Here is a 10000-nt window from a genome sequence, read left to right on the forward strand (position 1 = left end):
GACCGGGCCCAGGGCTTGAGCTCCGGCCGGCCAGCCCCGGGGTGCGCGAGCCCCCCGTCCCGCAGGCCACCAGAGGGTCCGGGTGCTGGGGACGGGGCTCCACCAGTGCCCGTGGAGGCTCTCCCCAGCCTGGCTAGGGTTCGGAAGGTGGGACCGGGCCCGGGGCTTGAGCTGCGGCCGTCCGGCCCTGGGGTGCGCGAGCCCCCCGTCTCGCAGGCCATCAGAGGGTCAGGGCGCTGGGGTCAGGGCTCCACCGGGGCCCGGGGAGGCTCTCCCCAGCCTGGCTAGGGTTCGGAAGGTGGGACCGGGCCCAGGGCTTGAGCTCCGGCCGGCCAGCCCCGGGGTGCGCGAGCCCCCCGTCCCGCAGGCCACCAGAGGGTCCGGGTGCTGGGGACGGGGCTCCACCAGTGCCCGTGGAGGCTCTCCCCAGCCTGGCTAGGGTTCGGAAGGTGGGACCGGGCCCGGGGCTTGAGCTGCGGCCGGCCAGCCCTGGGGTGCGCGAGCCCCCCGTCTCGCAGGCCATCAGAGGGTCAGGGCGCTGGGGTCAGGGCTCCACCGGGGCCCGGGGAGGCTCTCCCCAGCCTGGCTAGGGTTCGGAAGGTGGGACCGGGCCCAGGGCTTGAGCTCCGGCCGGCCAGCCCCGGGGTGCGCGAGCCCCCCGTCCCGCAGGCCACCAGAGGGTCCGGGTGCTGGGGACGGGGCTCCACCAGTGCCCGTGGAGGCTCTCCCCAGCCTGGCTAGGGTTCGGAAGGTGGGACCGGGCCCGGGGCTTGAGCTCCAGCCGGCCAGCCCCGGGTTGCGCGAGCCCCCCGTCCCGCAGGCCACCAGAGGGTCCGGGTGCTGGGGACGGGGCTCCACCAGTGCCCGTGGAGGCTCTATCTCCCCAGCCTGGCTAGGGTTCGGAAGGTGGGACCGGGCCCGGGGCTTGAGCTCCAGCCGGCCAGCCCCGGGTTGCGCGAGCCCCCCGTCCCGCAGGCCATCAGAAGGTCCGGGCGCTGGGGGCGGTGCTCCACCGGTTCCAGGGGAGGCTCTCCCCAGCCTGGCTAGGGTTCGGAAGGTGGGACCGGGCCTGGGGCTTGTGCTCCGGCCGGCCGGCCCCGGGGTGCGCAAGCCCCCCGTCCCACAGGCCACCAGAGGGTCCGGGCGCTGGGGACGGGGCTCCACCGGGGCCCGGGGAGGCTCTCCCCAGCCTGGCTAGGGTTTGGAAGCTGGGACCTGGCCCGGGGCATGAACTCCATCTGGCAGGCCCCGAGGGTGCTGGAGCCCCCTGTCCTGCAAGGCAGTCGAGGGTCTGGGCGCTAGGATCCCTCTGGGCCTGGGGAGGCATTCCCCGGCCTGGCTAGGGTTCGGAACATGGGACCGTGCCTGGGGCTTGAACTCTGTCCGGCAGGTCCCGGGGTGCTGGAGCCCCCGTCCTGCAAGCCAGCCGAGGTTCCGGGCGCTGGGGACCATCGGGGCCTGCAGAGGCTCTCCCTGGCCTGGGGGTAGGGTTTGGAAGCTAAGCCCCAAGCCCGCCATGAGCCGGATGCCGTTTAGGCCCCGGTCGAGCGGGCGAGTGGATTTGTGGAGCCCTGGCCCCAGCCAAGCAGGTTCAGAGCCTCCCCGTGCCGGACTGACGCACCTGAGGGCCCACCGGAGGTCATGCCCGGGCCCCGGCAGCGCATGGGCAGCATATCCCCAGACCTGGTGACCTGGCAGACTGGGACCTGCTGGCACCCTGGCCCTGCCGAGCCCCAGTTCTCTCCCAGGGCTCCACAAATGCGACGACCAGATGGCCGAACTTCCCTGGAAGTCCCGATGAGGTGCCATTTGCCTCCCAGATCCCAGCGAGGGCTCCAGGAGGTCGGGTACTTTCACGCTTTGGGTCCCCTCTGTCACCTCGCGTGCAGAGTTTACAAGAAAGGAGGGTATTTTCCCTCCGGATTACTAGGGACAGGGTACGCCCGGACGCCCCTCCAAGGCTGGTGGTTCTCTGCCATGGGGACCAGATAGGCTATGCCTGGGTAACACCTCCCTAGGCCACCCGTGGCTTCCTTCCGCCAGGCCGACGGCATGTCAAATTGCCCAGGACGGGCTCCATGGCTCTTGGGCAGTCGTCCCCTGGGCGCCCGGGGCTCCATCCACCCCGGCGGCATGGAAAAGTGCCCAGGACGGGCTCCATGCGTCTCGGGCATTCGTCCCCCGGGCGTCCGGGGCTCCATCCAGGCTGACGGTATGGCAGAGTGCCCGGGTCGGGCTCCATGGTTTTCACGGTGGTCCTCCCCTGGGTGTCTGGGGGCTCCAGGCCGAAGGCATGGAAAAGTGCCCAGGACGGGCTCCATGCGTCCCGGGCATTCGTCCCCCGGGCGTCCGGGGCTCAATCCAGGCTGACGGTATAGCAGAGTGCCCGGGTCGGGCTCCATGGTTTTCACGGTGGTCCTCCCCTGGGTGTCTGGGGGCTCCAGGCCGAAGGCATGGAAAAGTGCCCAGGACGGGCTCCATGCGTCCCGGGCATTCGTCCCGGGACGGGGACGGGGACAGGGACAGGGTCGGGAGAGTCCAGGCGGCTTCACTTCCGTGTCCAGCCATCTGATCGCCCAGATTCCCTCGGCCATCTGGTCGCCCGGATCCCCTCGGGCATCTGGTCGCCCGCAACGCTTTCCTATAAGGGCGACCAGATGGCCGAACTTCCCTGGAAGTCCCGATGAGGTGCCATTCGCCGCCCGGATCCCAGCGAGGGCTCCAGGAGGTCGGGTACATTCGCGCCTTGGGTCCCCTCTGTCACCTCGCGTGCACAGATTACAAGAAAAGGGGGTAATTTTCCTCTGGATTACTAGGGAGAAGGGTACGCCCGGACACCCCTCCAAGGCTGGTGGTTCTCTGCCATGGGGACCAGATGGGCTATGCCTGGGCAACACCTCCCTAGGCCACCCGGGGCTTCCTTCCTCCAGGCCAACCGCATGTCAAATTGCCCAGGACGGGCTCCATGGCTCTTGGGCAGTCGTCCCCTGGGCGCCCGGGGCTCCATCCACCCCGGCGGCATGGAAAAGTGCCCAGGACGGGCTCCATGCGTCTCGGGCATTCGTCCCCCGGGCGTCCGGGGCTCCATCCAGGCTGACGGTATGGCAGAGTGCCCGGGTCGGGCTCCATGGTTTTCACGGTGGTCCTCCCCTGGGTGTCTGGGGGCTCCAGGCCGAAGGCATGGAAAAGTGCCCAGGACGGGCTCCATGCGTCCCGGGCATTCGTCCCCCGGGCGTCCGGGGCTCAATCCAGGCTGACGGTATAGCAGAGTGCCCGGGTCGGGCTCCATGGTTTTCACGGTGGTCCTCCCCTGGGTGTCTGGGGGCTCCAGGCCGAAGGCATGGAAAAGTGCCCAGGACGGGCTCCATGCGTCCCGGGCATTCGTCCCGGGACGGGGACGGGGACAGGGACAGGGTCGGGAGAGTCCAGGCGGCTTCACTTCCGTGTCCAGCCATCTGATCGCCCAGATTCCCTCGGCCATCTGGTCGCCCGGATCCCCTCGGGCATCTGGTCGCCCGCAACGCTTTCCTATAAGGGCGACCAGATGGCCGAACTTCCCTGGAAGTCCCGATGAGGTGCCATTCGCCGCCCGGATCCCAGCGAGGGCTCCAGGAGGTCGGGTACATTCGCGCCTTGGGTCCCCTCTGTCACCTCGCGTGCACAGATTACAAGAAAAGGGGGTAATTTTCCTCCGGATTACTAGGGAGAAGGGTACGCCCGGACACCCCTCCGAGGCTGGCGGTTCTCTGCCATGGGGACCAGATGGGCTATGCCTGGGCAACACCTCCCTAGGCCACCCGGGGCTTCCTTCCTCCAGGCCAACCGCATGTCAAATTGCCCAGGACGGGCTCCATGGCTCCTGGGCAGTCGTCACCCGGGCGTCCGGGGCTCCATCCAGGCTGACGGCATGGAAAAGTGCCCAGGACAGGCTCCATGCGTCCCGGGCATTCATCCCCCGGGCGTCCGGGGCTCCATCCAGGCTGACGGCATGGCAGAGTGCCCGGGTCGTGATCCATGGTTTCCAGGGATGTCCTCCCCTGGGTGTCTGGGGGCTCCAGGCCGAATGCATGGAAAAGTGCCCAGGACGGGCTCCATGCGTCCCGGGCATTCGTCCCCTGGGCGTCCGGGGCTCCATCTAGGCTGACGGTATGGCAGAGTGCCCGGGTCGGGCTCCATGGTTTTCACGGTGGCCCTCCCCTGGGTGTCTGGGGGCTCCAGGCCGAAGGCACGGAAAAGTGCCCAGGACGGGCTCCATGCGTCCCGGTCACTCGTACCCCGGACGTCCGGGGCTCCATCCAGGCTGACGGCATGGCAGCGTGCCCGGGTCGGGCTCCATGGGTCCTGGGCGTCCGGGGCTCCCACCTCCAGGCAGACGGCATGTCAAAGTGCCCAGGACGGGCTCCATGAGTCTGGGACAGTCCTCCCCCGGGCGTCTGGGACACCCGTCTCCATGAGGCCAACGGCATAGGCAAAGTACCCAGGACGGGCTCCATGGGTCCCGGGCAGACCTCTCCCCGGGCATCCGGGGCTCCCACCTCCAGGCCGACGGAATGTCAAAGTACCCAGGACGGGCTCCATGGGTCCCGGGCAGCTTCCCCCGGGCGTCCGGGGCACCCACCTCCAGGCCGACGGCATGTCAAAGTACCCAGGACGGGCTCCACGGGTCCCGGGCATTCCTCCCCCCAGGTCGTCCGGGCCCTAGAGCTCCGGTGGTCCAACCTGCGCCTGAGGCCCAGCCGGGGTCCAAGAGCCCTGCCTTGCGTGGGCAGGAAGTCAGGAACCCTACCGCGAAGGCTTGGGATGGATGGGGAGCTGGGAGTCCTTTCGATCCCGGCCATCTGGTCGCCCGCGATGCTTTCCAATGGGGCGACCAGATGGCTGGGCTTCCCTGGAAGTCCCGATGAGGTGCCATTCGCCTCCCGGATCCCAGCTAGGGCTCCATGAGGTCGGGTTCTTTTACGCCTTGGGTCCCCTCTGTCACCTCGCGTGCACGGATTGCAAGAAAGGGGGGTAATTTCCCTCCGGATTACTAGGGGCAGGGTACGCCCGGACACCTCTCCAGGGCTGGTGGTTCTCTGCCCGGGGGACCAGATAAGATATGCCTGGGCAACACCTCCCCCGGGCGTCTGGGGGCTCCATTCTCCGGGCCAACGGCATGGCTCAATGCCCAGGACGGGCTCCACGTGTCCCGGACAGACCGCCCCTGGGCGTCCGGGGCACCCATCTCCAGGAGGCCAATGGGATGGCAAAGTACCCGGGAAGGGCTCCACGGGTCCCGGGCAGCCTTCCCCCGGGCGTCCGGGGCTCCCACCTCCAGGCCGACGGCATGTCACACTGCCCAGGACGGGCTCCATGGGCCCCGGACAGACCTCCCCCCGGGCGTCCGGGGCACCCATCTCCAGGAGGCCAACGGGATGGCAAAGTACCCGGGAAGGGCTCCACGGGTCTCGGGCAGCCTTCCCCCGGGCGTCCGGGGCTCCCACCTCCAGGCCGACGGCATGTCACACTGCCCAGGACGGGCTCCATGGGCCCCGGACAGACCTCCCCCGGGCGTCCGGGGCACCCATCTCCAGGAGGCCAACGGGATGGCAGAGTAACCGGGAAGGGCTCCACGGGTCCCGGGCAGCCTTCCCCCGGGCGTCCGGGGCTCCCACCTCCAGGCCGACGGCATGTCACACTGCCCAGGACGGGCTCCATGGGCCCCGGACAGACCTCCCCCGGGCGTCCGGGGCACCCATCTCCAGGAGGCCAACGGGATGGCAGAGTAACCGGGAAGGGCTCCATGGGTCCCGGGCAGCCCTCCCCCGGGCGTCCGGGGCTCCCACCTCCAGGCCGACGGCATGTCACACTGCCCAGGACGGGCTCCATGGGCCCCGGACAGACCTCCCCCGGGCGTCCGGGGCACCCATCTCCAGGAGGCCAACGGGATGGCAGAGTAACCGGGAAGGGCTCCATGGGTCCCGGGCAGCCCTCCCCCGGGCGTCCGGGGCTCCCACCTCCAGGACGAAGGCATGTCAAAGTGCCCAGGGCGGGCTCCACGGGCCCCGGGCAGCCCTCCCCCCGGGCGTTCGGGGCACACATCTCCAGGAGGCCAACGGCATTGGCAAAGTACCCGGGAAGGGCTCCACGGGTCCCGACCAGGCTTCCCACGGGCGTCCCGGGCACCCTCCTCCAGGCCGACGGCATGTCAAAGTGTCCAGGACGGGCTCCATGGGTCCCGGGCAGCCCGCTCCCGGGCTCCCACCTCCAGGCCGACGGCATGTCAAAGAGCCCAGGACGGGATCCATGGGTCCCGGGCAGCTTCCCCCGGGCGTCCGGGGCACCCACCTCCAGGCCGACGGCATGTCAAAGAGCCCAGGACGGGATCCACGGGTACCGGGCAGTCCTCCCCCGGGCGTCCGGGGCTCCCATCTCCAGGCCAACGGCATGGCTCAATGCCCAGGACGGGCTCCATGGGTCCCGCGCAGGCCTCCCCCGGACGCGTCCGGGGCAACCATCTCCATGAGGCCAACGGCATTGGCAAAGTACCCGGGAAGGGCTCCACGGGTCCCGGGCAGGCCTCCCCCGGGCGTCCAGGGCACCCACCTCCAGGCCGACGGCATGTAAAAGTGCCCAGGACCAGTTCCACGGGTCCCGGGCAGTCCTCCCCCGGGCGTCCGGGGCTCCCTTCCCCGGGCCAAAGCATTCCAGAGTGCCCAGGACGGGCTCCACGGGTCCCGGGCGTCCAGGGCTCCCTTCCCCGGGCCAACGGCTTGTCAGAGTGCCCAGGACGGGCTACGGGCCCCGGGCGTCCGGGGCACCCTTCCCCGGGCCAGCGGCATGTCAGAGTGCCCAGGACGAGTTCCACGGGACCCGGACGTCCGGGGCTCCCTTCCCCGGGCCAACGGCATACAGGAGTGCCCAGGACGGGCTCCACGGGTCCCGGTCGTCTGGGGCTCCCTTCCCCGGGCCAACAGCTTGTCAGAGTGCCCAGGACGGGCTCCACGGGTCCCGGGCAGTCCTCCCCCCGGGCCAACAGCAGGTCAGAGTGCCCAGGACGGGCTCCACGGGTCCCGGGCAGCTCCATGCCCAAACCCATTTGAAAACCCGCCGCAGCGAAGGGGTTATAGGCGGCCATCTATTCGAATGCACAAATGCATGCTGTGACATCGCATTCCTTTACAGCGAGATGCCTTGGCATCGCAAGTCAGTAGATCAACTTGATCTAGAGGACACACAAACTAAAGGCATAATACAATCTATTTTTCAAACTCCAACCTGCGCAACAGGAGGGAAAGTGTTGATATACTAGCCCCTTCAGTGCTAACGACGGCTCCTGCTCGTCACGATTCCAGTAGGGAAGGTGTTGGTACATTCCTTATGTTGGAGCGCCATCTAGAGCAAGTCCGGTAGATAATGTGTTTGCAATAGTAGCGCGCAATGCTTTCCAATGGGGCGACCAGATTGCCGGGCTGACATGGAAGGCCTGAGGTCCAGGGGAGGGCGGCCTCCCCATCCCGGGCGCTGTCCTTGGTCCTGCTGCGTGGCAGGGTGCCCGGGACGGGGTCCTGGAGGGCCCGGGGAGGCTTCCCCTGCGCCTCCGGGCTTGGGAGCCCAGGCTGGGTCCAGGGGCCCGGCCGGGCCCCGGGTCGGGTGCCACGGCCCTGGGCCCTGTCTCCCAGCCTGCCGCACTGCCAAGGGCCCGGAAAGGGGTTCCGGTGTGCCCGGGGAGCCTCCCCTTGCTTGGCTGGGTTCAGGAGCAGTGGCTAGGGCCCCTGAGGGCCCGGGGAGGGCGGCCTCCCCACCCCGGGCTCTGTCCTTGGTCCTGCTGCGTGGCAGGGTGCCCGGGACGGGGTCCGGAGGGACCGGGGAGGCGTCCCATGCACCTCCGGGCTTGGGAGCCCCGGCTGCGTCCAGGGGCCCGGCCGGGCCCCGGGTCGGTTTCTCCGGCCCTGGGCCCTGTCTCCCAGCCTGCCGCACTGCCAAGGGCCCGGGAAGGGGTTCCGATGTGCCCGGGGAGCCTCCCCTTGCTTGGCTGGGTTCAGGAGCAGTGGCTAGGGCCCCTGAGGGCCCGGGGAGGGCGGCCTCCCCACCCCGGGCTCTGTCCTTGGTCCTGCTGCGTGGCAGGGTGCCCGGGACGGGGTCCGGAGGGACCGGGGAGGCGTCCCATGCACCTCCGGGCTTGGGAGCCCCGGCTGCGTCCAGGGGCCCGGCCGGGCCCCGGGTCGGTTTCTCCGGCCCTGGGCCCTGTCTCCCAGCCTGCCGCACTGCCAAGGGCCCGGGAAGGGGTTCCGGTGTGCCCGGGGAGCCTCCCCTTGCTTGGCGGGGTTCAGGAGCAGTGGCTAGGGCCCCTGAGGGCCCGGGGAGGGTGGCCTCCCCACCCCGGGCTCTGTCCTTGGTCCTGCTGCGTGGCAGGGTGCCCGGGACGGGGTCCGGAGGGACCGGGGAGGCGTCCCATGCACCTCCGGGCTTGGGAGCCCCGGCTGCGTCCAGGGGCCCGGCCGGGCCCCGGGTCGGTTTCTCCGGCCCTGGGCCCTGTCTCCCAGCGTGCCGCACTGCCAAGGGCCCGGGAAGGGGTTCCGATGTGCCCGGGGAGCCTCCCCTTGCTTGGCTGGGTTCAGGAGCAGTGGCTAGGGCCCCTGAGGGCCCGGGGAGGGCGGCCTCCCCACCCCGGGCTCTGTCCTTGGTCCTGCTGCATGGCAGGGTGCCCGGGACGGGGTCCGGAGGGACCGGGGAGGCGTCCCATGCACCTCCGGGCTTGGGAGCCCCGGCTGCGTCCAGGGGCCCGGCCGGGCCCCGGGTTGGTTTCTCCGGCCCTGGGCCCTGTCTCCCAGCCTGCCGCACTGCCAAGGGCCCGGGAAGGGGTTCCGGTGTGCCCGGGGAGCCTCCCCTTGCTTGGCTGGGTTCAGGAGCAGTGGCTAGGGCCCCTGAGGGCCCGGGGAGGGCGGCCTCCCCACCCCGGGCTCTGTCCTTGGTCCTGCTGCGTGGCAGGGTGCCCGGGACGGGGTCCGGAGGGACCAGGGAGGCGTCCCATGCGCCTCCGGGCTTGGGAGCCCCGGCTGGGTCCAGGGGCCCGGGCGGGCCCCGGGTCGGGTGCTCAGGCCCTGGGCCCTGTCTCCCAGCCTGCCGCACTGCCAAGGGCCCGGAAAGGGGTTCCGATGTGCCCGGGGAGCCTCCCCTTGCTTGTCTGTGTTCAGGAGCTCCATCCGGGGCCCCTGAGGGCCCCGGGGAGGGTGGCCTCCCCACCCCGGGCTCCGTCCTGGGTCCTGCCGCGGGGCAGGGTGCCCGGGACGGGGTCCGGCGGGCCCGGGGAGGCTTCCCCTGTGCCTCCGGGCCTGGGAGCCCCGGCTGGGTCCAGGGGCCCGGTCGGGGCCCCGGGTCGGGCGCTCCGGCCCTGGGCCCGGTCCCCCGGGCTGCCGCTCCACCCAGGGCCCAGGACAGGGGTCCGTCGGTCCCTTGCAGGCCTCCCCTGCTTGTCAAGGTGTAAGCGGGCCCCGGGTCGGAGGGCCCGCCGGCCCCTGGCAGCCTCCATGGCTGTGGCCCGGCTGGGGCCCCGGGCCTCCGGCCCGCCATGCCCCGGGCGCCCGCTCCCTCCTTCGTGGGGGCACGGGGCGACCGGATGGCGTCCCTTTCGTGCCCGGCCATCTGGTCTCCCGGATCCCCTCGGCCATCTGGTCTCCAGGATCCCCTCGGCCATCTGGTCTCCCGGATCGCCTCGGCCATCTGGTCGCCCGCAATGCTTTCCAATGGGGGCGACCAGATGGCCGAACTTCCCTGGAAGTCCCGATGAGGTGCCATTTGCCTCCCGGATCCCAGCGAGGGCTCCAGGAGGTCGGGTACTTTCGCGCCTTGGGTCCCCTCTGTCACCTCTAGTGCACGGATTACAAGAAAGGGGGGTAATTTTCCTCCGGATTACTAGGGAGAGGGTCAGTCAGACCTCCGTGTGGTCTGGCGATTCTGAATCAGGGGAAGGCAGGACCCGGGCCCTCCCGCCGGGGCCCCCAGGGGCCTGGGTACGCAC

This window comes from Lissotriton helveticus, chromosome 4_2 (assembly GCF_964261635.1).
Source record: "Lissotriton helveticus chromosome 4_2, aLisHel1.1, whole genome shotgun sequence".
Taxonomy (NCBI): domain Eukaryota; kingdom Metazoa; phylum Chordata; class Amphibia; order Caudata; family Salamandridae; genus Lissotriton; species Lissotriton helveticus.